Source organism: Platichthys flesus, chromosome 21 (assembly GCF_949316205.1).
Source record: "Platichthys flesus chromosome 21, fPlaFle2.1, whole genome shotgun sequence".
Taxonomy (NCBI): domain Eukaryota; kingdom Metazoa; phylum Chordata; class Actinopteri; order Pleuronectiformes; family Pleuronectidae; genus Platichthys; species Platichthys flesus.
The window spans coordinates 19,246,609-19,271,824 of record NC_084965.1 but is presented as its reverse complement, the minus strand read 5'-3'; positions in this window follow the sequence as shown (position 1 = coordinate 19,271,824).

Sequence of the window (25,216 nt, the reverse complement as noted above, 5' to 3'; positions counted from 1 at the left end):
CGAAGAACCGGAGAACGGTTGGCGAGTCTGGATGAGAGGACGGCGGCGGAGTCACTGTGGACGTTGTTCGCTCAGCAGGTTAGAGTGTGGGACGCTCTCAAAGCTTTTTTCCCCCGTCCGTCGTGTCTTTTCCTGTGTGAACTCTGCCGCTCTCAACAGCAGCACTGGCTATGAGCTAGCTCCTGCTAGCTCCAACGAAGCATCTCTCAACTGCTACGTAAGTTAAACGGACACTTCTGACTGACTGACTGACTCTGATGATAAGCAAAAGAGACACTGTGGACTGACTTTGCAGAGTCAATTCCGTAGCGACATTGAGACTGCATGCTGGTGCACGTGTGATGTGTTGTACTGCATTTGTTTGATCTGTTTACTAATACTAGCTCTAATAAATACTGTATAAATTATATTTTGCTCCTGAATTGAACTGTGTTAAAGGGGTTCACATGGAAAATATATTTTCAATTATGTAAAGGGTGATTTTTGTTACTATTATACTAATGGAGATTTAGCACTTGATACACATTGTAAGAGCAGCTGTTCAAAGGAGCACTACGTCTTTTAAGGCTCTTTATTCAGAGTCACGGTGTTGATGTCCTGTCACGTGTTACAGTGAAAAATAACCGTGTCTCCCACCTTCAGTATTTAAATCGTTAATCTCAGACAGACTTCACTGAATTCTTTTGTTAAATATGAGTAAGTCATAGCCTTGTAACTTTACTAGAACAGACAGTGTCATACAGAGTTGTAGGCTTATATGCACTACCTATTTCCTAATCTGAAATGATTATGCTCTGATTAACTTTGAACTAATATTTTATTTTTACCATTTAAAAGTCTGTTAATTACTTAACCTGGCCCATGTATGACTTTACATATCTGTGTATTGGTTTCATGTTCCTCTAGAAGGTCCAACTTGACACACAACTTGAATCCAACCAGACTGAACACTGACTCCAGGTACAGACCTGATCTCATTACTTAAAAACAATCAAAGTATTGCACATAATACATAATGTATTAAATTATAATGCAATACTTTTAATGTGAAATAGCTCCATTAAAAACATTCATTGTCATGGTAGTGCACGTTTTAATCCAAAAGCATATTCAAATACACAGTTGAATATCCACAGAAAATAAGATTACACACTTTGTTCATATGTAACTCTTCCTCTACAATAATGACGATCACTTTCATGTTTCCTATCATTTTATTAGGGACAGACGAGCCTGAAGGACACAGCTGTGATGACCATGTTCTGTCTCTTATGGCAAAGCAGAAATATAAAACACTGGCTTCTTATCTAAAGTGTATCAAATCAGATCTCCACCATGTTGCTGCTGAGGACATCAGGTGCTGCAGTTCTTCATCTATGAAGAGAAAAAACGCACTGTTAAAGAATGTTTTGTGTTGTGTATAAAGCACAACAGATTTCAGATAGAACTGTTGTACTGTGGTCTTGGTTTATATCCTCATGGTGAAATGTACATATTTTAAGTCCCTTCTGATAAAAGTGCTGAAAGAAATACAACATTGTACAAATACATAAAATGTCTTTCTACCTCATCAGTACTATTCAAGGTGATAATCTCCCACAGACCTATTGATAACAGTCCAAATCAAGTCTTTCCACTTCTCTCAGTGTGAAAACATAATTCTATAATTAATTTGAGAACTGTTTACAACACTGATGTGTGGAGATTAAAATCATACCTAAACTGTCTAATTCACTGTAAAACTCCATGACATTCGCAGGCCATCTGTAGTTAAGGGAGCAACGCATGGAGTGATGTGTAGATTACTAGTTAGATGATGCATGAGGAGAGGCTGTGGTCGAGTGGCAGAAACTTGGACTATGGGCAGAGAAGGTCTCTGGTCCGTCTTTGGTTCGACTCCATGGAGAGACAACAAAAGTCGAACCTGGATTGATCTGTCCAAAAATCCAAGAGTCTCCCTACCCTCTCTAGTGCCCATGAGCAAGGCACCTCACTCCCCCAACATCTGCTCCCCCGAGCGCCGTACATGGTCGCTCACTGCTCTGTGTGTCCTGCACCAGATGGGTAAAAAGCAGCGATTAAATTTCCCTACCTGCATGAGTGTGCCTTTGCATGTCTGTGCATGTGTTTGGGATGAATAAATGGATTTTAATCTTAATCTTTTAATCTTAATCAGTTGTCTTCCAGTTGACCAGCATGAAGCTGCAGATCTCCACCATGTTGCTGCTGGGGACATCAGGAGCTGCATTAATGAGGAGCAGAAGCGTACTGTTATGAATGTTTTGTGTTGTTTATGAAGCACTACTTATTTCAGCTAGAACCGATGTACTAGGGTCTGGGTTTGTATCCTAATGGTTAAATGCACATACTTTAAATCGCTTTTGATAAAACGTGACAAAGAAATACAACATTGTACACATAGATAAAATGTCTTTCTACCTCATCTGTAATATTCAAGGTGATGATCTCCCACAGAGCTGTTGATAACAGTCCACATCAAGTCTCTCCACTTCCCTCAGTGTGAAAACATAATTATATAATTAATTGGAGAAGTGTTTACAACACTGATGTGTGGACATTATAATGTTATCACTACTGTCTAATTCACTCTACAACTCCATGCCAGACTAAATAAACAATGTGAAAATAGTAATGGCGGATATACCATCCTGTATCAGAATATTGGTGAAACAGTTACTATCACATGAAACGTACACGTGTAGCGTATTGATAGTAACTCATTAAAAAAAATAATGTCACAACCAAAACAAGACTGTCGAGTTATCTTGCTTCAATCTGTTCATTAGACGTGATAAATAAACGGTAACTTTTGTAACAATTACATATTACAAAAAACTTGAGGCATGTAAGCATATGATGATAGATAAAGCAATAGGTTATGTTGGATAGTTTCAAGGTTACTTACCTCTAGTTCAGCACCAGCGGCTGGCCAGAAGAAGTGGAGCGATCTTCCTTGCCGCACAGGGCAAACGCAGGCAATGTGGAGACGAGCGCTTGGTCATCGAACGTTCTCTCTTCCCCGACCGCAACAGACTTGAAATTGCCTGTGCTCGGGCCCGTTAGTGCTACAACGTAGCCCTAGTTATTATTATTATTATTATTTTTCTTAGCTTAAATGAATTGGCTTTTTGACGGCTTTAATGTGCTCAAAAAGTTGTAGGAGTTTGCAGTAAATTCGAAGGCGGCGAAAAATTTTGTATTCTGGAGTATTTTGAAAAGGGCGTGGCAAAATGGCTCAAGAGCGCCACCTACGGAAAAGCCCCTCATTTAGCATTCACCGATCCTCAAAAAAAACAAAGACTATTGTGTATCATGAGTAGATGCACAAAAAAGTCCATCAGTGCATTATGAATAACGCAACAGGAAGCCCGCCAGTTTAACTTTAGTGGCCATTTTGGTCATATTCCATATTTTTTCTTTGATGTACTTGTCGTACAGCTTTCATCAGATCAACTTCAAATTTAGACGATCGTCATCACAACAAATTGGAGATCTAAAGTTATTGAAGGATTACGTTTTAGCACAACCGTCTGACCGTGGTGTGGCGTTAAAGTTTGATGAAACGCCATCAAAACACAAGCTTCCATATTTCAGACATATTTTGTCCAATTGAGTCCAAACTAGACACATACGACAAGAGTCGCCACCAGAAGACAACGGTGCAGAAATTGTGACTTACAATCACAGCGCCCCCTGGTGGCAACAGGAAATGTCTTGTTTTTGGTACGTGTTATGTTTTTATGTACTACTCAGACAGCTTTCATCAGATCAACTTAAAAATTAGATGAGACTCTACAAAACAAGATGAAGATCTAAAGTTATCAATATTTAAACTTTTCATCATACCGTGTGACCGTGGTGAGGTCTCAAAGTTCGACTAAACGCCAATATAAGCGAGCTTCTGTAACTTAGACATATTTTGTCCAATCGACTCCAAACTACACATATAAGACAAGAGTCGCGACCGGAAGACATCTACCTAGAAATCATGACTTAAAAGGAAAGCGCCCCCTGGTGGCATCAGGAAATGTCTTGTTTTGGTCATCTTACTCTTTGATGTATTTCCCTCCAGCCACTTTACTAAACCATGTCAAACTGTGTCAAATTGGTCTCAAGATATTGATAATGTAGGCATAACATTATTGTGACTTTTCATCATGCAGATTGTTAATGGCGTGGCATCAAAGTTCATCAGCTCACCATGACCAATGAAACCCATTTTAACAGAGTTACCATGAACGCAGCATGAGACCGCTTTCGGTTTGTTACGTCTCACACTTGGATGTATTTCTCCTCATTCACTTTGCTAAACCATGTCAAACTGTGTCACATGGGTCTCAATATATTGATAATGTAGGCATAACATTGCTGTGAGTTTTCATCATGTGGATTAATCATAGCTTTGCAGCAGACTTCTTCAACTCGCCATGACAAACGAAGCTGCATTTAACACAGCTGCAAGTGAACGCCTCATGAGACTCTGAAAAAAGTTACGTCGTCACAAGCTGCGGAGCTGTGTATCACGAAGAACCGGAGAACGGTTGGCGAGTCTGGATGAGAGGACGGCGGCGGAGTCACTGTGGACGTTGTTCGCTCAGCAGGTTAGAGTGTGGGACGCACTCAAAGCTTTTTTCCCCTCTCCCGTTGTGTCTTTTCCTGTGTGAACTCTGCCGCTCTCAACAGCAGCACTGGCTATGAGCTAGCTCCTGCTAGCTCCAACGAAGCATCTCTCAACTGCTACGTAAGTTAAACGGACACTTCTGACTGACTGTGATGATAAGCAAAAGAGACACTGTGGATGTGTGATGTGTTGTACTGCATTTGTTTGATCTGTTTACTAATACTAGCTCTAATAAATACTGTATAAATTATATTTTGCTCCTGAATTGAACTGTGTTAAAGGGGTTCACATGGAAAATATATGTTCAATTATGTAAAGGTTGATTTTTGTTACTATTATACTAATGGAGATTTAGCACTTGCTACACATTGTAAGAGCAGCTGTTCAAAGGAGCACTACGTCTTTTAAGGCTCTTTATTCAGAGTCACGGTGTTGATGTCCTGTCACGTGTTACAGTGAAAAATAACCGTGTCTCCCACCTTCAGTATTTAAATCGTTAATCTCAGACAGACTTCACTGAATTCTTTTGTTAAATATGAGTAAGTCATAGCCTTGTAACTTTACTAGAACAGACAGTGTCATACAGAGTTGTGGGCTTATATGCACTACCTATTTCCTAATCTGAAATGATTATGCTCTGATTAACTTTGAACTAATATTTTATTTTTACCATTTAAAAGTCTGTTAATTACTTAACCTGGCCCATGTATGACTTTACATATCTGTGTATTGGTTTCATGTTCCTCTAGAAGGTCCAACTTGACACACAACTTGCATCCAACCAGACTGAACACTGACTCCAGGTACAGACCTGATTTCATTACTTAAAAACAATCAAAGTATTGCACATAATACATAATGTATTAAATTATAATGCAATACTTTTAATGTGAAATAGCTCCATTAAAACCATTCATTGTCATGGTAGTGCACGTTTTAATCCAAAAGCATATTCAAATACACAGTTGAATATCCACAGAAAATAAGATTACACACTTTGTTCATATGTAACTCTTCCTCTACAATAATGACGATCACTTTCATGTTTCCTATCATTTTATTAGGGACAGACGAGCCTGAAGGACACAGCTGTGATGACCATGTTCTGTCTCTTATGGCAAAGCAGAAATATAAAACACTGGGTTCTTATCTAAAGTGTATCAAATCAGATCTCCACCATGTTGCTGCTGAGGACATCAGGTGCTGCAGTTCTTCATCTATGAAGAGAAAAAACGCACTGTTAAAGAATGTTTTGTGTTGTGTATAAAGCACAACAGATTTCAGATAGAACTGTTGTACTGTGGTCTTGGTTTATATCCTCATGGTGAAATGTACATATTTTAAGTCCCTTCTGATAAAAGTGCTGAAAGAAATACAACATTGTACAAATACATAAAATGTCTTTCTACCTCATCAGTACTATTCAAGGTGATAATCTCCCACAGACCTATTGATAACAGTCCAAATCAAGTCTTTCCACTTCTCTCAGTGTGAAAACATAATTCTATAATTAATTTGAGAACTGTTTACAACACTGATGTGTGGAGATTAAAATCATACCTAAACTGTCTAATTCACTGTAAAACTCCATGACATTCGCAGGCCATCTGTAGTTAAGGGAGCAACGCATGGAGTGATGTGTAGATTACTAGTTTGATGATGCATGAGGAGAGGCGGTGGTCGAGTGGCAGAAACTTGGACTATGGGCAGAGAAGGTCTCTGGTTCGTCTTTGGTTCGACTCCATGGAGAGACAACAAAAGTCGAACCTGGATTGATCTGTCCAAAAATCCAAGAGTCTCCCTACCCTCTCTAGTGCCCATGAGCAAGGCACCTCACTCCCCTAACATCTGCTCCCCCGAGCGCCGTACATGGTCGCTCACTGCTCTGTGTGTCCTGCACCAGATGGGTAAAAAGCAGCGATTAAATTTCCCTACCTGCATGAGTGTGCCTTTGCATGTCTGTGCATGTGTTTGGGATGAATAAATGGATTTTAATCTTAATCTTTGAATCTTAATCAGTTGTCTTCCAGTTGACCAGCATGAAGCTGCAGATTTCCACCATGTTGCTGCTGGGGACATCAGGAGCTGCATTAATGAGGAGCAGAAGCGTACTGTTATGAATGTTTTGTGTTGTTTATGAAGCACTACTTATTTCAGCTAGAACCGATGTACTAGGGTCTGGGTTTGTATCCTAATGGTTAAATGCACATACTTTAAATCGCTTTTGATAAAACGTGACAAAGAAATACAACATTGTACACATAGATAAAATGTCTTTCTACCTCATCTGTAATATTCAAGGTGATGATCTCCCACAGAGCTGTTGATAACAGTCCACATCAAGTCTCTCCACTTCCCTCAGTGTGAAAACATAATTATATAATTAATTGGAGAAGTGTTTACAACACTGATGTGTGGACATTATAATGTTATCACTACTGTCTAATTCACTCTACAACTCCATGACAGACTAAATAAACGATGTGAAAATAGTAATGGCGGATATACCATCCTGTATCAGAATATTGGTGAAACAGTTACTATCACATGAAACGTACACGTGTAGCGTATTGATAGTAACTCATTAAAAAAAATAATGTCACAACCAAAACAAGACTGTGGAGTTATCTTGCTTCAATCTGTTCATTAGACGTGATAAATAAACGGTAACTTTTATAACAATTACATATTACAAAAAACTTGAGGCATGTAAGCATATGATGATAGATAAAGCAATAGGTTATGTTGGATAGTTTCAAGGTTACTTACCTCTAGTTCAGCACCAGCGGCTGGCCAGAAGAAGTGGAGCGATCTTCCTTGCCGCACAGGGCAAACGCAGGCAATGTGGAGACGAGCGCTTGGTCATCGAACGTTCTCTCTTCCCCGACCGCAACTGACTTGAAATTGCCTGTGCTCGGGCCCGTTAGTGCTACAACGTAGCCCTAGTTAGGGCCCGAGCACCGAATGGTGAGAGGCCCTATTGAATCTGTAAGGATTTTTATTATTATTAGGGCCCGAGCACCGAATGGTGAGAGGCCCTATTGAATCTGTAAGGATTTTTATTATTATTATTAGGGCCCGAGCACCGAATGGTGAGAGGCCCTATTGAATCTGTAAGGATTTTTATTAGGGCCCGAGCACCGAATGGTGAGAGGCCCTATTGAATCTGTAAGGATTTTTATTATTATTATTATTATTATTATTATTATTATTATTATTATTATTTCCATTTGGGGGGCTTTTTCAGGGTCTAGACATGCTCAAAAAGTTATGAAACTTTGCAGGAAATTCAAGGTCTGCGGATATTTTAGTATTCTGGAGTAATTGGAATTGGGCGTGGCAAAATGGCTCTACAGCGCCCCCTGGAACCAGCCCCTAGGTTTCCACATAACGGATTTTCATCAAAATCTGGATATAGGTGTATCGTGACCAGTCATGAAAAAAGTCTCATGGAGCATTATGAAAAACGCAACAGGAAGTCCGCCATTTTGCTTTTAGTGGCCATTTTGGCAATATCCCACATTTTTACTTTTACGTACTTGTCCCAGGGCTTTCATCAGATCAACTTCAAATTCAGATGAGTGTCATCACAACAAGATGGAGATAAAAAATGATTGAGGGATTTTTTTTTTATCACACCGTGTGACCGTGGCATGGCGTTAAAAATTGGTTACACGCCATCAAAACACGGGCATCTGTATCTCGGACATACATGTTCCAATCAAGTCCAAACTAGACATGTAAGACAATAGTCCCCGCCTGATGACATCTATGCATAAATGATGACTTAAAACCGCAGCGCCCCCTGGTGGCAACAGGAAATGTCTTGTTTTTTGCTTGTCTTACACTTGGATGAATTTCTCCTCATCCACTGACCTCAACCATGTCAAACTGTATCAAATGGGTCCCAAGACATTGACAATGAAGACATAAGATTACCGTGACTTTTTCGTCAAACGCCATATGAATGGCGTGGCATTAAAGTTCATCAACTCGCCGTGAAACACGAAATTGCTGTAACTTCAGTGTTCATGATTCTATCTCTCTCAAACTACATGTGTGTAACAACAGCCCCCCCCTGAAGATATTCATATGGTTTTAAGAAATGGGCGTGGCAAAAAAACTGACCAGCGCCCCCTATAGGGCAACCCCGGCACTACGATGGCCGACATTTATACAAATCTATCGGGACATGTGTCGTTTCATAACAAACAAAAAAATATCTTGGATAGGTATGCTTGACCAAACAGGGAGGCCGCCATTTTGGATTAAGTGGCCATTTTTTTTCCATATTCCACATTTTTACTTGATGCACTTGTCCCAGGGCTTTCATCAGATTAACTTCAAATTAAGATCAGTGCCATCACAACAAGATGGAGATAAAAAGTGATTAAGAGATTGACCTTTCGTCACACCGTGTGACCGTGGCGTGGCGTCTTGAGTTTGATTAAACGCCATCAAAACACGAGGTTCTGTATCTCGGACATACATTGTCCAATCGAGTCCAAACTAGACATGTAAGACAAGGGTGCCATCCTGATGACATCTACACAGAAATTATGACTTGAAATTACAGCGCCCCCTGGTGGCTACAGGAAGTGACATGTTTTATACTTTGATGAACTGCTCCTGGCTGATTTACAATATACAGCTCAAATCAGATCAGTCAAGTCATTAGATCATGGTCAGAATTGTGATGTTTCCTCAAACCGTGTAAACATTGATGTGCGGCGAAGGATTTTCCTTCGCCAAAGGACAAGATGTTATCATAACTCCACTGTGCATTGTCCTATCACTACAAAACTTCTGTCACATGGTCAGAGTCCAAGCCTGAACAGCTCTATGTGTCAATATTTCCTCAGTGTCATAGCGCCACCTACTGATTCGCCAGGAAACAGGAAGTACTTTGTTAATCCACTCTGCATTATCCAACCGGCTCCAAACTACTGACCTATGATCACAATACTGATCTGAACAGCTCCACATATAAATATTAGTTCAGGGTCATAGCGCCACCTACTGATCAGTGTGAAAATTAAGTTGTGTTAACATTGTCCAATTGACACAAAATTGCTCACGCTACATCAGAGCGCCTACATGAACAGATATATATGTCTGTGCGTAATAATAGTGATGGTGCCACCTACTGGCAAACCTACTGCCGCAGAGCGCAAAACGCATGCAACGTGGAGAAGTGCATGCTCGATCGATGATGTGCGCTTGGTCATCGATCGCTCTCTCCACCGACCGCAACAGGCTTCAACGTGCGGGTGCTCGGGCCCGCAAGTGCTACAACGTAGCCCTAGTTAGGGCCCGAGCACCGAATGGTGAGAGGCCCTATTGAATCTGTAAGGATTTTTATTATTATTATTATTATTATTATTAGGGCCCGAGCACCGAATGGTGAGAGGCCCTATTGAATCTGTAAGGATTTTTATTATTATTATTATTATTATTATTATTATTATTATTATTTCCCTTTGGGGGGCTTTTTCAGGGTCTAGACATGCTCAAAAAGTTATGAAACTTTGCAGGAAATTCAAGGTCTGCGGATATTTTAGTATTCTGGAGTAATTGGAATTGGGCGTGGCAAAATGGCTCTACAGCGCCCCCTGGAACCAGCCCTTAGGTTTCCACATAACGGATTTTCATCAAAATCTGGTTATAGGTGTATCGTGGCCAGTCATGAAAAAAAGTCTCATGGAGCATTATGAAAAACGCAACAGGAAGTCCGCCATTTTGCTTTTAGTGGCCATTTTGGCAATATCCCACATTTTTACTTTTACGTACTTGTCCCAGGGCTTTCATCAGATCAACTTCAAATTCAGATGAGTGTCATCACAACAAGATGGAGATAAAAAATGATTGAGGGATTTTTTTTTTATCACACCGTGTGACCGTGGCATGGCGTTAAAAATTGGTTACACGCCATCAAAACACGGGCATCTGTATCTCGGACATACATGTTCCAATCAAGTCCAAACTAGACATGTAAGACAATAGTCCCCGCCTGATGACATCTATGCATAAATGATGACTTAAAACCGCAGCGCCCCCTGGTGGCAACAGGAAATGTCTTGTTTTTTGCTTGTCTTACACTTGGATGAATTTCTCCTCATCCACTGACCTCAACCATGTCAAACTGTATCAAATGGGTCCCAAGACATTGACAATGAAGACATAAGATTACCGTGACTTTTCGTCAAACGCCATATGAATGGCGTGGCATTAAAGTTCATCAACTCGCCGTGAAACACGAAATTGCTGTAACTTCAGTGTTCATGATTCTATCTCTCTCAAACTACATGTGTCTAACAACAGCCCCCCCCTGAAGATATTCATATGGTTTTAAGAAATGGGCGTGGCAAAAAAACTGACCAGCGCCCCCTATAGGGCAACCCCGGCACTACGATGGCCGACATTTATACAAATCTATCGGGACATGTGTCGTTTCATAACAAACAAAAAAATATCTTGGATAGGTATGCTTGACCAAACAGGGAGGCCGCCATTTTGGATTAAGTGGCCATTTTTTTTCCATATTCCACATTTTTACTTGATGCACTTGTCCCAGGGCTTTCATCAGATTAACTTCAAATTAAGATCAGTGCCATCACAACAAGATGGAGATAAAAAGTGATTAAGAGATTGACCTTTCGTCACACCGTGTGACCGTGGCGTGGCGTCTTGAGTTTGATTAAACGCCATCAAAACACGAGGTTCTGTATCTCGGACATACATTGTCCAATCGAGTCCAAACTACACATGTAAGACAAGGGTGCCATCCTGATGACATCTACACAGAAATTATGACTTGAAATTACAGCGCCCCCTGGTGGCTACAGGAAGTGACATGTTTTATACTTTGATGAACTGCTCCTGGCTGATTTACAATATACAGCTCAAATCAGATCAGTCAAGTCATTAGATTATGGTCAGAATTGTGACGTTTCCTCAAACCGTGTAAACATTGATGTGCGGCGAAGGATTTTCCTTCGCCAAAGGACACAATGTTATCATAACTCCACTGTGCATTGTCCTATCACTACAAAACTTCTGTCACATGGTCAGAGTCCAAGCCTGAACAGCTCTATGTGTCAATATTTCCTCAGTGTCATAGCGCCACCTACTGATTCGCCAGGAAACAGGAAGTACTTTGTTAATCCACTCTGCATTATCCAACCGGCTCCAAACTACTGACCTATGATGACAATACTGATCTGAACAGCTCCACATATAAATATTAGTTCAGGGTCATAGCGCCACCTACTGATCAGTGTGAAAATTAAGTTGTGTTAACATTGTCCAATTGACACAAAATTGCTCACGCTACATCAGAGCGCCTACATGAACAGATATATATGTCTGTGCGTAATAATAGTGATGGCGCCACCTACTGGCAAACCTACTGCCGCAGAGCGCAAAACGCATGCAACGTGGAGAAGTGCATGCTCGATCGATGATGTGCGCTTGGTCATCGATCGCTCTCTCCACCGACCGCAACAGGCTTCAACGTGCGGGTGCTCGGGCCCGCAAGTGCTACAACGTAGCCCTAGTTATTATTATTATTATTATTATTTCCCTTTGGGGGGCTTTTTCAGGGTCTAGACATGCTCAAAAAGTTATGAAACTTTGCAGGAAATTCAAGGTCTGCGGATATTTTTGTATTCTGGAGTAATTGGAATTGGGCGTGGCAAAATGGCTCTACAGCGCCCCCTGGAACCAGCCCCTAGGTTTCCACATAACGGATTTTCATCAAAATCTGGATATAGGTGTATCGTGACCAGTCATGAAAAAAAGTCTCATGGAGCATTATGAAAAACGCAACAGGAAGTCTGCCATTTTGCTTTTAGTGGCCATTTTGGCAATATCCCACATTTTTACTTTTACGTACTTGTCCCAGGGCTTTCATCAGATCAACTTCAAATTCAGATGAGTGTCATCACAACAAGATGGAGATAAAAAATGATTGAGGGATTTTTTTTTTATCACACCGTGTGACCGTGGCATGGCGTTAAAAATTGGTTACACGCCATCAAAACACGGGCATCTGTATCTCGGACATACATGTTCCAATCAAGTCCAAACTAGACATGTAAGACAATAGTCCCCGCCTGATGACATCTATGCATAAATGATGACTTAAAACCGCAGCGCCCACTGGTGGCAACAGGAAATGTCTTGTTTTTTGCTTGTCTTACACTTGGATGAATTTCTCCTCATCCACTGACCTCAACCATGTCAAACTGTATCAAATGGGTCCCAAGACATTGACAATGAAGACATAAGATTACCGTGACTTTTCGTCAAACGCCATATGAATGGCGTGGCATTAAAGTTCATCAACTCGCCGTGAAACACGAAATTGCTGTAACTTCAGTGTTCATGATTCTATCTCTCTCAAACTACATGTGTGTAACAACAGCCCCCCCCTGAAGATATTCATATGGTTTTAAGAAATGGGCGTGGCAAAAAAACTGACCAGCGCCCCCTATAGGGCAACCCCGGCACTACGATGGCCGACATTTATACAAATCTATCGGGACATGTGTCGTTTCATAACAAACAAAAAAATATCTTGGATAGGTATGCTTGACCAAACAGGGAGGCCGCCATTTTGGATTAAGTGGCCATTTTTTTTCCATATTCCACATTTTTACTTGATGCACTTGTCCCAGGGCTTTCATCAGATTTACTTCAAATTAAGATCAGTGCCATCACAACAAGATGGAGATAAAAAGTGATTAAGAGATTGACCTTTCGTCACACCGTGTGACCGTGGCGTGGCGTCTTGAGTTTGATTAAACGCCATCAAAACACGAGGTTCTGTATCTCGGACATACATTGTCCAATCGAGTCCAAACTAGACATGTAAGACAAGGGTGCCATCCTGATGACATCTACACAGAAATTATGACTTGAAATTACAGCGCCCCCTGGTGGCTACAGGAAGTGACATGTTTTATACTTTGATGAACTGCTCCTGGCTGATTTACAATATACAGCTCAAATCAGATCAGTCAAGTCATTAGATCATGGTCAGAATTGTGACGTTTCCTCAAACCGTGTAAACATTGATGTGCGGCGAATGATGTTCCTTCGCCAAAGGACACGATGTTATCATAACTCAACTGTGCATTGTCCTATCACTACAAAACGTCTGTCACATGGTCAGAGTACAAGCCTGAACAGCTCTATGTGTCAATATTTCCTCAGTGTCATAGCGCCACCTACTGATTCGCCAGGAAACAGGAAGTACTTTGTTAATCCACTCTGCATTATCCAACCGGCTCCAAACTACTGACCTATGATCACAATCCTGAATAGAACAGCTCCATATATGAATATTAGTTCAGGATCATAGCGCCACCTATTGATCAGTGTGAAAATTAAGTTGCGGAAACATTGTCCAATTGACACAAAATTTCTCACGCTACATCAGAGCGCCTACTTGAACAGATCTATATGTCTGTGCGTAATAATAGTGATGGCGCCACCTACTGGCAAACCTACTGCCGCAGAGCGCAAAACGCATGCAACGTGGAGAAGTGCATGCTCGATCGATGATGTGCGCTTGGTCATCGATCGCTCTCTCCACCGACCGCAACAGGCTTCAACGTGCGGGTGCTCGGGCCCGCAAGTGCTACAACGTAGCCCTAGTTATTAGGGCCCGAGCACCGAATGGTGAGAGGCCCTATTGAATCTGTAAGGATTTTTATTATTATTATTATTATTATTATTATTATTATTTCCCTTTGGGGGGCTTTTTCAGGGTCTAGACATGCTCAAAAAGTTATGAAACTTTGCAGGAAATTCAAGGTCTGCGGATATTTTAGTATTCTGGAGTAATTGGAATTGGGCGTGGCAAAATGGCTCTACAGCGCCCCCTGGAACCAGCCCCTAGGTTTCCACATAACGGATTTTCATCAAAATCTGGATATAGGTGTATCGTGACCAGTCATGTAAAAAAGTCTCATGGAGCATTATGAAAAACGCAACAGGAAGTCCGCCATTTTGCTTTTAGTGGCCATTTTGGCAATATCCCACATTTTTACTTTTACGTACTTGTCCCAGGGCTTTCATCAGATCAACTTCAAATTCAGATGAGTGTCATCACAACAAGATGGAGATAAAAAATGATTGAGGGATTTTTTTTTTATCACACCGTGTGACCGTGGCATGGCGTTAAAAATTGGTTACACGCCATCAAAACACGGGCATCTGTATCTCGGACATACATGTTCCAATCAAGTCCAAACTAGACATGTAAGACAATAGTCCCCGCCTGATGACATCTATGCATAAATGATGACTTAAAACCGCAGCGCCCCCTGGTGGCAACAGGAAATGTCTTGTTTTTTGCTTGTCTTACACTTGGATGAATTTCTCCTCATCCACTGACCTCAACCATGTCAAACTGTATCAAATGGGTCCCAAGACATTGACAATGAAGACATACGATTACCGTGACTTTTCGTCAAACGCCATATGAATGGCGTGGCATTAAAGTTCATCAACTCGCCGTGAAACACGAAATTGCTGTAACTTCAGTGTTCATGATTCTATCTCTCTCAAACTACATGTGTGTAACAACAGCCCCCCGCTGAAGATATTCATATGGTTTTAAGAAATGGGCGTGGCAAAAAAACTGACCAGCGCCCCCTATAGGGCAACCCCGGCACCACGATGGCCGACATTTATACAAATCTATCGGGACATGTGTCGTTTCATAACAAACAAAAAAATATCTTGGATAGGTATGCTTGACCAAACAGGGAGGCCGCCATTTTGGATTAAGTGGCCATTTTTTTTCCATATTCCACATTTTTACTTGATGCACTTGTCCCAGGGCTTTCATCAGATTAACTTCAAATTAAGATCAGTGCCATCACAACAAGATGGAGATAAAAAGTGATTGAGAGATTGACCTTTCGTCACACCGTGTGACCGTGGCGTGGCGTCTTGAGTTTGATTAAACGCCATCAAAACACGAGGTTCTGTATCTCGGACATACATTGTCCAATCGAGTCCAAACTAGACATGTAAGACAAGGGTGCCATCCTGATGACATCTACACAGAAATTATGACTTGAAATTACAGCGCCCCCTGGTGGCTACAGGAAGTGACATGTTTTATACTTTGATGAACTGCTCCTGGCTGATTTACAATATACAGCTCAAATCAGATCAGTCAAGTCATTAGATCATGGTCAGAATTGTGACGTTTCCTCAAACCGTGTAAACATTGATGTGCGGCGAAGGATTTTCCTTCGCCAAAGGACACGATGTTATCATAACTCCACTGTGCATTGTCCTATCACTACAAAACTTCTGTCACATGGTCAGAGTCCAAGCCTGAACAGCTCTATGTGTCAATATTTCCTCAGTGTCATAGCGCCACCTACTGATTCGCCAGGAAACAGGAAGTACTTTGTTAATCCACTCTGCATTATCCAACCGGCTCCAAACTACTGACCTATGATCACAATCCTGAATAGAACAGCTCCATATATGAATATTAGTTCAGGATCATAGCGCCACCTATTGATCAGTGTGAAAATTAAGTTGCGGAAACATTGTCCAATTGACACAAAATTGCTCACGCTACATCAGAGCGCCTACATGAACAGATATATATGTCTGTGCGTAATAATAGTGATGGCGCCACCTACTGGAAAACCTACTGCCGCAGAGCGCAAAACGCATGCAACGTGGAGAAGTGCATGCTCGATCGATGATGTGCGCTTGGTCATCGATCGCTCTCTCCACCGACCGCAACAGGCTTCAACGTGCGGGTGCTCGGGCCCGCAAGTGCTACAACGTAGCCCTAGTTAGGGCCCGAGCACCGAATGGTGAGAGGCCCTATTGAATCTGTAAGGATTTTTATTATTATTATTATTATTTCCCTTTGGGGGACTTTTTCAGGGTCTAGACATGCTCAAAAAGTTATGAAACTTTGCAGGAAATTCAAGGTCTGCGGATATTTTAGTATTCTGGAGTAATTGGAATTGGGCGTGGCAAAATGGCTCTACAGCGCCCCCTGGAACCAGCCCCTAGGTTTCCACATAACGGATTTTCATCAAAATCTGGATATAGGTGTATCGTGACCAGTCATGAAAAAAAGTCTCATGGAGCATTATGAAAAACGCAACAGGAAGTCCGCCATTTTGCTTTTAGTGGCCATTTTGGCAATATCCCACATTTTTACTTTTACGTACTTGTCCCAGGGCTTTCATCAGATCAACTTCAAATTCAGATGAGTGTCATCACAACAAGATGGAGATAAAAAATGATTGAGGGATTTTTTTTTTATCACACCGTGTGACCGTGGCATGGCGTTAAAAATTGGTTACACGCCATCAAAACACAGGCATCTGTATCTCGGACATACATGTTCCAATCAAGTCCAAACTAGACATGTAAGACAATAGTCCCCGCCTGATGACATCAATGCATAAATGATGACTTAAAACCGCAGCGCCCCCTGGTGGCAACAGGAAATGTCTTGTTTTTTGCTTGTCTTACACTTGGATGAATTTCTCCTCATCCACTGACCTCAACCATGTCAAACTGTATCAAATGGGTCCCAAGACATTGACAATGAAGACATAAGATTACCGTGACTTTTCGTCAAACGCCATATGAATGGCGTGGCATTAAAGTTCATCAACTCGCCGTGAAACACGAAATTGCTGTAACTTCAGTGTTCATGATTCTATCTCTCTCAAACTACATGTGTGTAACAACAGCCCCCCCCTGAAGATATTCATATGGTTTTAAGAAATGGGCGTGGCAAAAAAACTGACCAGCGCCCCCTATAGGGCAACCCCGGCACTACGATGGCCGACATTTATGCAAATCTATCGGGACATGTGTCGTTTCATAACAAACAAAAAAATATCTTGGATAGGTATGCTTGACCAAACAGGGAGGCCGCCATTTTGGATTAAGTGGCCATTTTTTTTCCATATTCCACATTTTTACTTGATGCACTTGTCCCAGGGCTTTCATCAGATTAACTTCAAATTAAGATCAGTGCCATCACAACAAGATGGAGATAAAAAGTGATTAAGAGATTGACCTTTCGTCACACCGTGTGACCGTGGCGTGGCGTCTTGAGTTTGATTAAACGCCATCAAAACACGAGGTTCTGTATCTCGGACATACATTGTCCAATCGAGTCCAAACTAGACATGTAAGACAAGGGTGCCATCCTGATGACATCTACACAGAAATTATGACTTGAAATTACAGCGCCCCCTGGTGGCTACAGGAAGTGACATGTTTTATACTTTGATGAACTGCTCCTGGCTGATTTACAATATACAGCTCAAATCAGATCAGTCAAGTCATTAGATCATGGTCAGAATTGTGACGTTTCCTCAAACCGTGTAAACATTGATGTGCGGCGAAGGATTTTCCTTCGCCAAAGGACACGATGTTATCATAACTCCACTGTGCATTGTCCTATCACTACAAAACTTCTGTCACATGGTCAGAGTCCAAGCCTGAACAGCTCTATGTGTCAATATTTCCTCAGTGTCATAGCGCCACCTACTGATTCGCCAGGAAACAGGAAGTACTTTGTTAATCCACTCTGCATTATCCAACCGGCTCCAAACTACTGACCTATGATCACAATCCTGAATAGAACAGCTCCATATATGAATATTAGTTCAGGGTCATAGCGCCACCTACTGATCAGTGTGAAAATTAAGTTGTGTTAACATTGTCCAATTGACACAAAATTGCTCACGCTACATCAGAGCGCCTACATGAACAGATATATATGTCTGTGCGTAATAATAGTGATGGCGCCACCTACTGGCAAACCTACTGCCGCAGAGCGCAAAACGAATGCAACGTGGAGAAGTGCATGCTCGATCGATGATGTGCGCTTGGTCATCGATCGCTCTCTCCACCGACCGCAACAGGCTTCAACGTGCGGGTGCTCGGGCCCGCAAGTGCTACAACGTAGCCCTAGTTATTATTATTTCCCTTTGGGGGGCTTTTTCAGGGTCTAGACATGCTCAAAAAGTTATGAAACTTTGCAGGAAATTCAATGTCTGCGGATATTTTAGTATTCTGGAGTAATTGGAATTGGGCGTGGCAAAATGGCTCTACAGCGCCCCCTGGAACCAGCCCCTAGGTTTCCACATAACGGATTTTCATCAAAATCTGGATATAGGTGTATCGTGACCAGTCATGAAAAAAAGTCTCATGGAGCATTATGAAAAACGCAACAGGAAGTCCGCCATTTTGCTTTTAGTGGCCATTTTGTTAATATCCCACATTTTTACTTTTACGTACTTGTCCCAGGGCTTTCATCAGATCAACTTCAAATTCAGATGAGTGTCATCACAACAAGATGGAGATAAAAAATGATTGAGGGATTTTTTTTTTATCACACCGTGTGACCGTGGCATGGCGTTAAAAATTGGTTACACGCCATCAAAACACGGGCATCTGTATCTCGGACATACATGTTCCAATCAAGTCCAAACTAGACATGTAAGACAATAGTCCCCGCCTGATGACATCTATGCTTAAATGATGACTTAAAACCGCAGCGCCCCCTGGTGGCAACAGGAAATGTCTTGTTTTTTGCTTGTCTTACACTTGGATGAATTTCTCCTCATCCACTGACCTCAACCATGTCAAACTGTATCAAATGGGTCCCAAGACATTGACAATGAAGACATAAGATTACCGTGACTTTTCGTCAAACGCCATATGAATGGCGTGGCATTAAAGTTCATCAACTCGCCGTGAAACACGAAATTGCTGTAACTTCAGTGTTCATGATTCTATCTCTCTCAAACTACATGTGTATAACAACAGCCCCCCCCTGAAGATATTCATATGGTTTTAAGAAATGGGCGTGGCAAAAAAACTGACCAGCGCCCCCTATAGGGCAACCCCGGCACTACGATGGCCGACATTTATACAAATCTATCGGAACATGTGTTGTTTCCTAACAAACAAAAAAATATCTTGGATAGGTATGCTTGACCAAACAGGGAGGCCGCCAGTTTGGATTAAGTGGCCTTTTTTTTTCCATATTCCACATTTTTACTTGATGCACTTGTCCCAGGGCTTTCATCAGATTAACTTCAAATTAAGATCAGTGCCATCACAACAAGATGGAGATAAAAAGTGATTAAGAGATTGACCTTTCGTCACACCGTGTGACCGCGGCGTGGCGTCTTGAGTTTGATTAAACGCCATCAAAACACGAGGTTCTGTATCTCGGACATACATTGTCCAATCGAGTCCAAACTAGACATGTAAGACAAGGGTGCCATCCTGATGACATCTACACAGAAATTATGACTTGAAATTACAGCGCCCCCTGGTGGCTACAGGAAGTGACATGTTTTATACTTTGATGAACTGCTCCTGGCTGATTTACAATATACAGCTCAAATCAGATCAGTCAAGTCATTAGATCATGGTCAGAATTGTGACGTTTCCTCAAACCGTGTAAACATTGATGTGCGGCGAAGGATTTTCCTTCGCCAAAGGACACGATGTTATCATAACTCCACTGTGCATTGTCCTATCACTACAAAACTTCTGTCACATGGTCAGAGTCCAAGCCTGAACAGCTCTATGTGTCAATATTTCCTCAGTGTCATAGCGCCACCTACTGATTCGCCAGGAAACAGGAAGTACTTTGTTAATCCACTCTGCATTATCCAACCGGCTCCAAACTACTGACCTATGATCACAATACTGATCTGAACAGCTCCACATATAAATATTAGTTCAGGGTCATAGCGCCACCTACTGATCAGTGTGAAAATTAAGTTGTGTTAACATTGTCCAATTGACACAAAATTGCTCACGCTACATCAGAGCGCCTACATGAACAGATATATATGTCTGTGCGTAATAATAGTGATGGCGCCACCTACTGGCAAACCTACTGCCGCAGAGCGCAAAACGCATGCAACGTGGAGAAGTGCATGCTCGATCGATGATGTGCGCTTGGTTATCGATCGCTCTCTCCACCGACCGCAACAGGCTTCAACGTGCGGGTGCTCGGGCCCGCAAGTGCTACAACGTAGCCCTAGTTATTATTATTATTATTAGGGCCCGAGCACCGAATGGTGAGAGGCCCTATTGAATCTGTAAGGATTTTTATTATTATTATTATTATTATTATTATTATTATTATTAGGGCCCGAGCACCGAATGGTGAGAGGCCCTATTGAATCTGTAAGGATTTTTATTATTATTATTATTATTATTATTATTATTATTATTATTATTATTATTATTATTTCCCTTTGGGGGGCTTTTTCAGGGTCTAGACATGCTCAAAAAGTTATGAAACTTTGCAGGAAATTCAAGGTCTGCGGATATTTTAGTATTCTGGAGTAATTGGAATTGGGCGTGGCAAAATGGCTCTACAGCGCCCCCTGGAACCAGCCCCTAGGTTTCCACATAACGGATTTTCATCAAAATCTGGATATAGGTGTATCGTGACCAGTCATGAAAAAAAGTCTCATGGAGCATTATGAAAAACGCAACAGGAAGTCCGCCATTTTGCTTTTAGTGGCCATTTTGGCAATATCCCACTTTTTTACTTTTACGTACTTGTCCCAGGGCTTTCATCAGATCAACTTCAAATTCAGATGAGTGTCATCACAACAAGATGGAGATAAAAAATGATTGAGGGATTTTTTTTTTATCACACCATGTGACCGTGGCATGGCGTTAAAAATTGGTTACACGCCATCAAAACACGGGCATCTGTATCTCGGACATACATGTTCCAATCAAGTCCAAACTAGACATGTAAGACAATAGTCCCCGCCTGATGACATCTATGCATAAATGATGACTTAAAACCGCAGCGCCCCCTGGTGGCAACAGGAAATGTCTTGTTTTTTGCTTGTCTTACACTTGGATGAATTTCTCCTCATCCACTGACCTCAACCATGTCAAACTGTATCAAATGGGTCCCAAGACATTGACAATGAAGACATAAGATTACCGTGACTTTTCGTCAAACGCCATATGAATGGCGTGGCATTAAAGTTCATCAACTCGCCGTGAAACACGAAATTGCTGTAACTTCAGTGTTCATGATTCTATCTCTCTCAAACTACATGTGTGTAACAACAGCCCCCCCCTGAAGATATTCATATGGTTTTAAGAAATGGGCGTGGCAAAAAAACTGACCAGCGCCCCCTATAGGGCAACCCCGGCACTACGATGGCCGACATTTATACAAATCTATCGGGACATGTGTCGTTTCATAACAAACAAAAAAATATCTTGGATAGGTATGCTTGACCAAACAGGGAGGCCGCCATTTTGGATTAAGTGGCCATTTTTTTTCCATATTCCACATTTTTACTTGATGCACTTGTCCCAGGGCTTTCATCAGATTAACTTCAAATTAAGATCAGTGCCATCACAACAAGATGGAGATAAAAAGTGATTAAGAGATTGACCTTTCGTCACACCGTGTGACCGTGGCGTGGCGTCTTGAGTTTGATTAAACGCCATCAAAACACGAGGTTCTGTATCTCGGACATACATTGTCCAATCGAGTCCAAACTAGACATGTAAGACAAGGGTGCCATCCTGATGACATCTACACAGAAATTATGACTTGAAATTACAGCGCCCCCTGGTGGCTACAGGAAGTGACATGTTTTATACTTTGATGAACTGCTCCTGGCTGATTTACAATATACAGCTCAAATCAGATCAGTCAAGTCATTAGATCATGGTCAGAATTGTGACATTTCCTCAAACCATGTAAACATTGATGTTTGGCGAAGGATCATCCTTCGTTTGGCGAAGGATCATCCTTCGCCAAAGGACACGATGTTTTCATAACTCCACTGTGCATTGTCCTATCACTACCAAACTTCTGTCACATGATAAGAGTACAAGCCTGAACAGCTCTATGTGTCAATATTTCCTCAGTGTCATAGCGCCACCTACTGATTCACCAGGAAACAGGAAGTACTTTGTTAATCCACTCTGCATTATCCAACCGGCTCCAAACTACTGACCTATGATCACAATACTGATCTGAACAGCTCCACATATAAATATTAGTTCAGGGTAATAGCGCCACCTACTGATCAGTGTGAAAATTAATTTGTGTTAACATTGTCCAATTGACACAAAATTGCTCACGCTACATCAGAGCGCCTACATGAACAGATATATATGTCTGTGCGTAATAATAGTGATGGCGCCACCTACTGGCAAACCTACTGCCGCAGAGCGCAAAACGCATGCAACGTGGAGAAGTGCATGCTCGATCGATGATGTGCGCTTGGTCATCGATCGCTCTCTCCACCGACCGCAACAGGCTTCAACGTGCGGGTGCTCGGGCCCGCAAGTGCTACAACGTAGCCCTAGTTATTAGGGCCCGAGCACCGAATGGTGAGAGGCCCTATTGAATCTGTAAGGATTTTTATTATTATTATTATTATTTCCCTTTGGGGGGCTTTTTCAGGGTCTAGACATGCTCAAAAAGTTATGAAACTTTGCAGGAAATTCAAGGTCTGCGGATATTTTAGTATTCTGGAGTAATTGGAATTGGGCGTGGCAAAATGGCTCTACAGCGCCCCCTGGAACCAGCCCCTAGGTTTCCACATAACGGATTTTCATCAAAATCTGGATATAGGTGTATCGTGACCAGTCATGAAAAAAAGTCTCATGGAGCATTATGAAAAACGCAACAGGAAGTCCGCCATTTTGCTTTTAGTGGCCATTTTGGCAATATCCCACATTTTTACTTTTACGTACTTGTCCCAGGGCTTTCATCAGATCAACTTCAAATTCAGATGAGTGTCATCACAACAAGATGGAGATAAAAAATGATTGAGGGATTTTTTTTTTATCACACCGTGTGACCGTGGCATGGCGTTAAAAATTGGTTACACGCCATCAAAACACGGGCATCTGTATCTCGGACATACATGTTCCAATCAAGTCCAAACTAGACATGTAAGACAATAGTCCCCGCCTGATGACATCTATGCATAAATGATGACTTAAAACCGCAGCGCCCCCTGGTGGCAACAGGAAATGTCTTGTTTTTTGCTTGTCTTACACTCGGATGAATTTCTCCTCATCCACTGACCTCAACCATGTCAAACTGTATCAAATGGGTCCCAAGACATTGACAATGAAGACATAAGATTACCGTGACTTTTCGTCAAACGCCATATGAATGGCGTGGCATTAAAGTTCATCAACTCGCCGTGAAACACGAAATTGCTGTAACTTCAGTGTTCATGATTCTATCTCTCTCAAACTACATGTGTGTAACAACAGCCCCCCCATGAAGATATTCATATGGTTTTAAGAAATGGGCGTGGCAAAAAAACTGACCAGCGCCCCCTATAGGGCAACCCCGGCACTACGATGGCCGACATTTATACAAATCTATCGGGACATGTGTCGTTTCATAATAAACAAAAAAATATCTTGGATAGGTATGCTTGACCAAACAGGGAGGCCGCCATTTTGGATTAAGTGGCCATTTTTTTTCCATATTCCACATTTTTACTTGATGCACTTGTCCCAGGGCTTTCATCAGATTAACCTCAAATTAAGATCAGTGCCATCACAACAAGATGGAGATAAAAAGTGATTAAGAGATTGACCTTTCGTCACACCGTGTGACCGTGGCGTGGCGTCTTGAGTTTGATTAAACGCCATCAAAACACAAGGTACTGTATCTCGGACATACATTGTCCAATCGAGTCCAAACTAGACATGTAAGACAAGGGTGCCATCCTGATGACATCTACACAGAAATTATGACTTGAAATTACAGCGCCCCCTGGTGGCTACAGGAAGTGACATGTTTTATACTTTGATGAACTGCTCCTGGCTGATTTACAATATACAGCTCAAATCAGATCAGTCAAGTCATTAGATCATGGTCAGAATTGTGACGTTTCCTCAAACCGTGTAAACATTGATGTGCGGCGAAGGATTTTCCTTCGCCAAAGGACACGATGTTATCATAACTCCACTGTGCATTGTCCTATCACTACAAAACTTCTGTCACATGGTCAGAGTCCAAGCCTGAACAGCTCTATGTGTCAATATTTCCTCAGTGTCATAGCGCCACCTACTGATTCGCCAGGAAACAGGAAGTACTTTGTTAATCCACTCTGCATTATCCGACCGGCTCCAAACTACTGACCTATGATCACAATCCTGAATAGAACAGCTCCATATATAAATATTAGTTCAGGATCATAGCGCCACCTACTGATCAGTGTGAAAATTAAGTTGTACTAACATTGTCCAATTGACACAAAATTTCTCACGCTACATCAGAGCGCCTACTTGAACAGATCTATATGTCTGTGCGTAATAATAGTGATGGCGCCACCTACTGGCAAACCTACTGCCGCAGAGCGCAAAACGCATGCAACGTGGAGAAGTGCATGCTCGATCGATGATGTGCGCTTGGTCATCGATCGCTCTCTCCACCGACCGCAACAGGCTTCAACGTGCGGGTGCTCGGGCCCGCAAGTGCTACAACGTAGCCCTAGTTATTATTATTTCCCTTTGGGGGGCTTT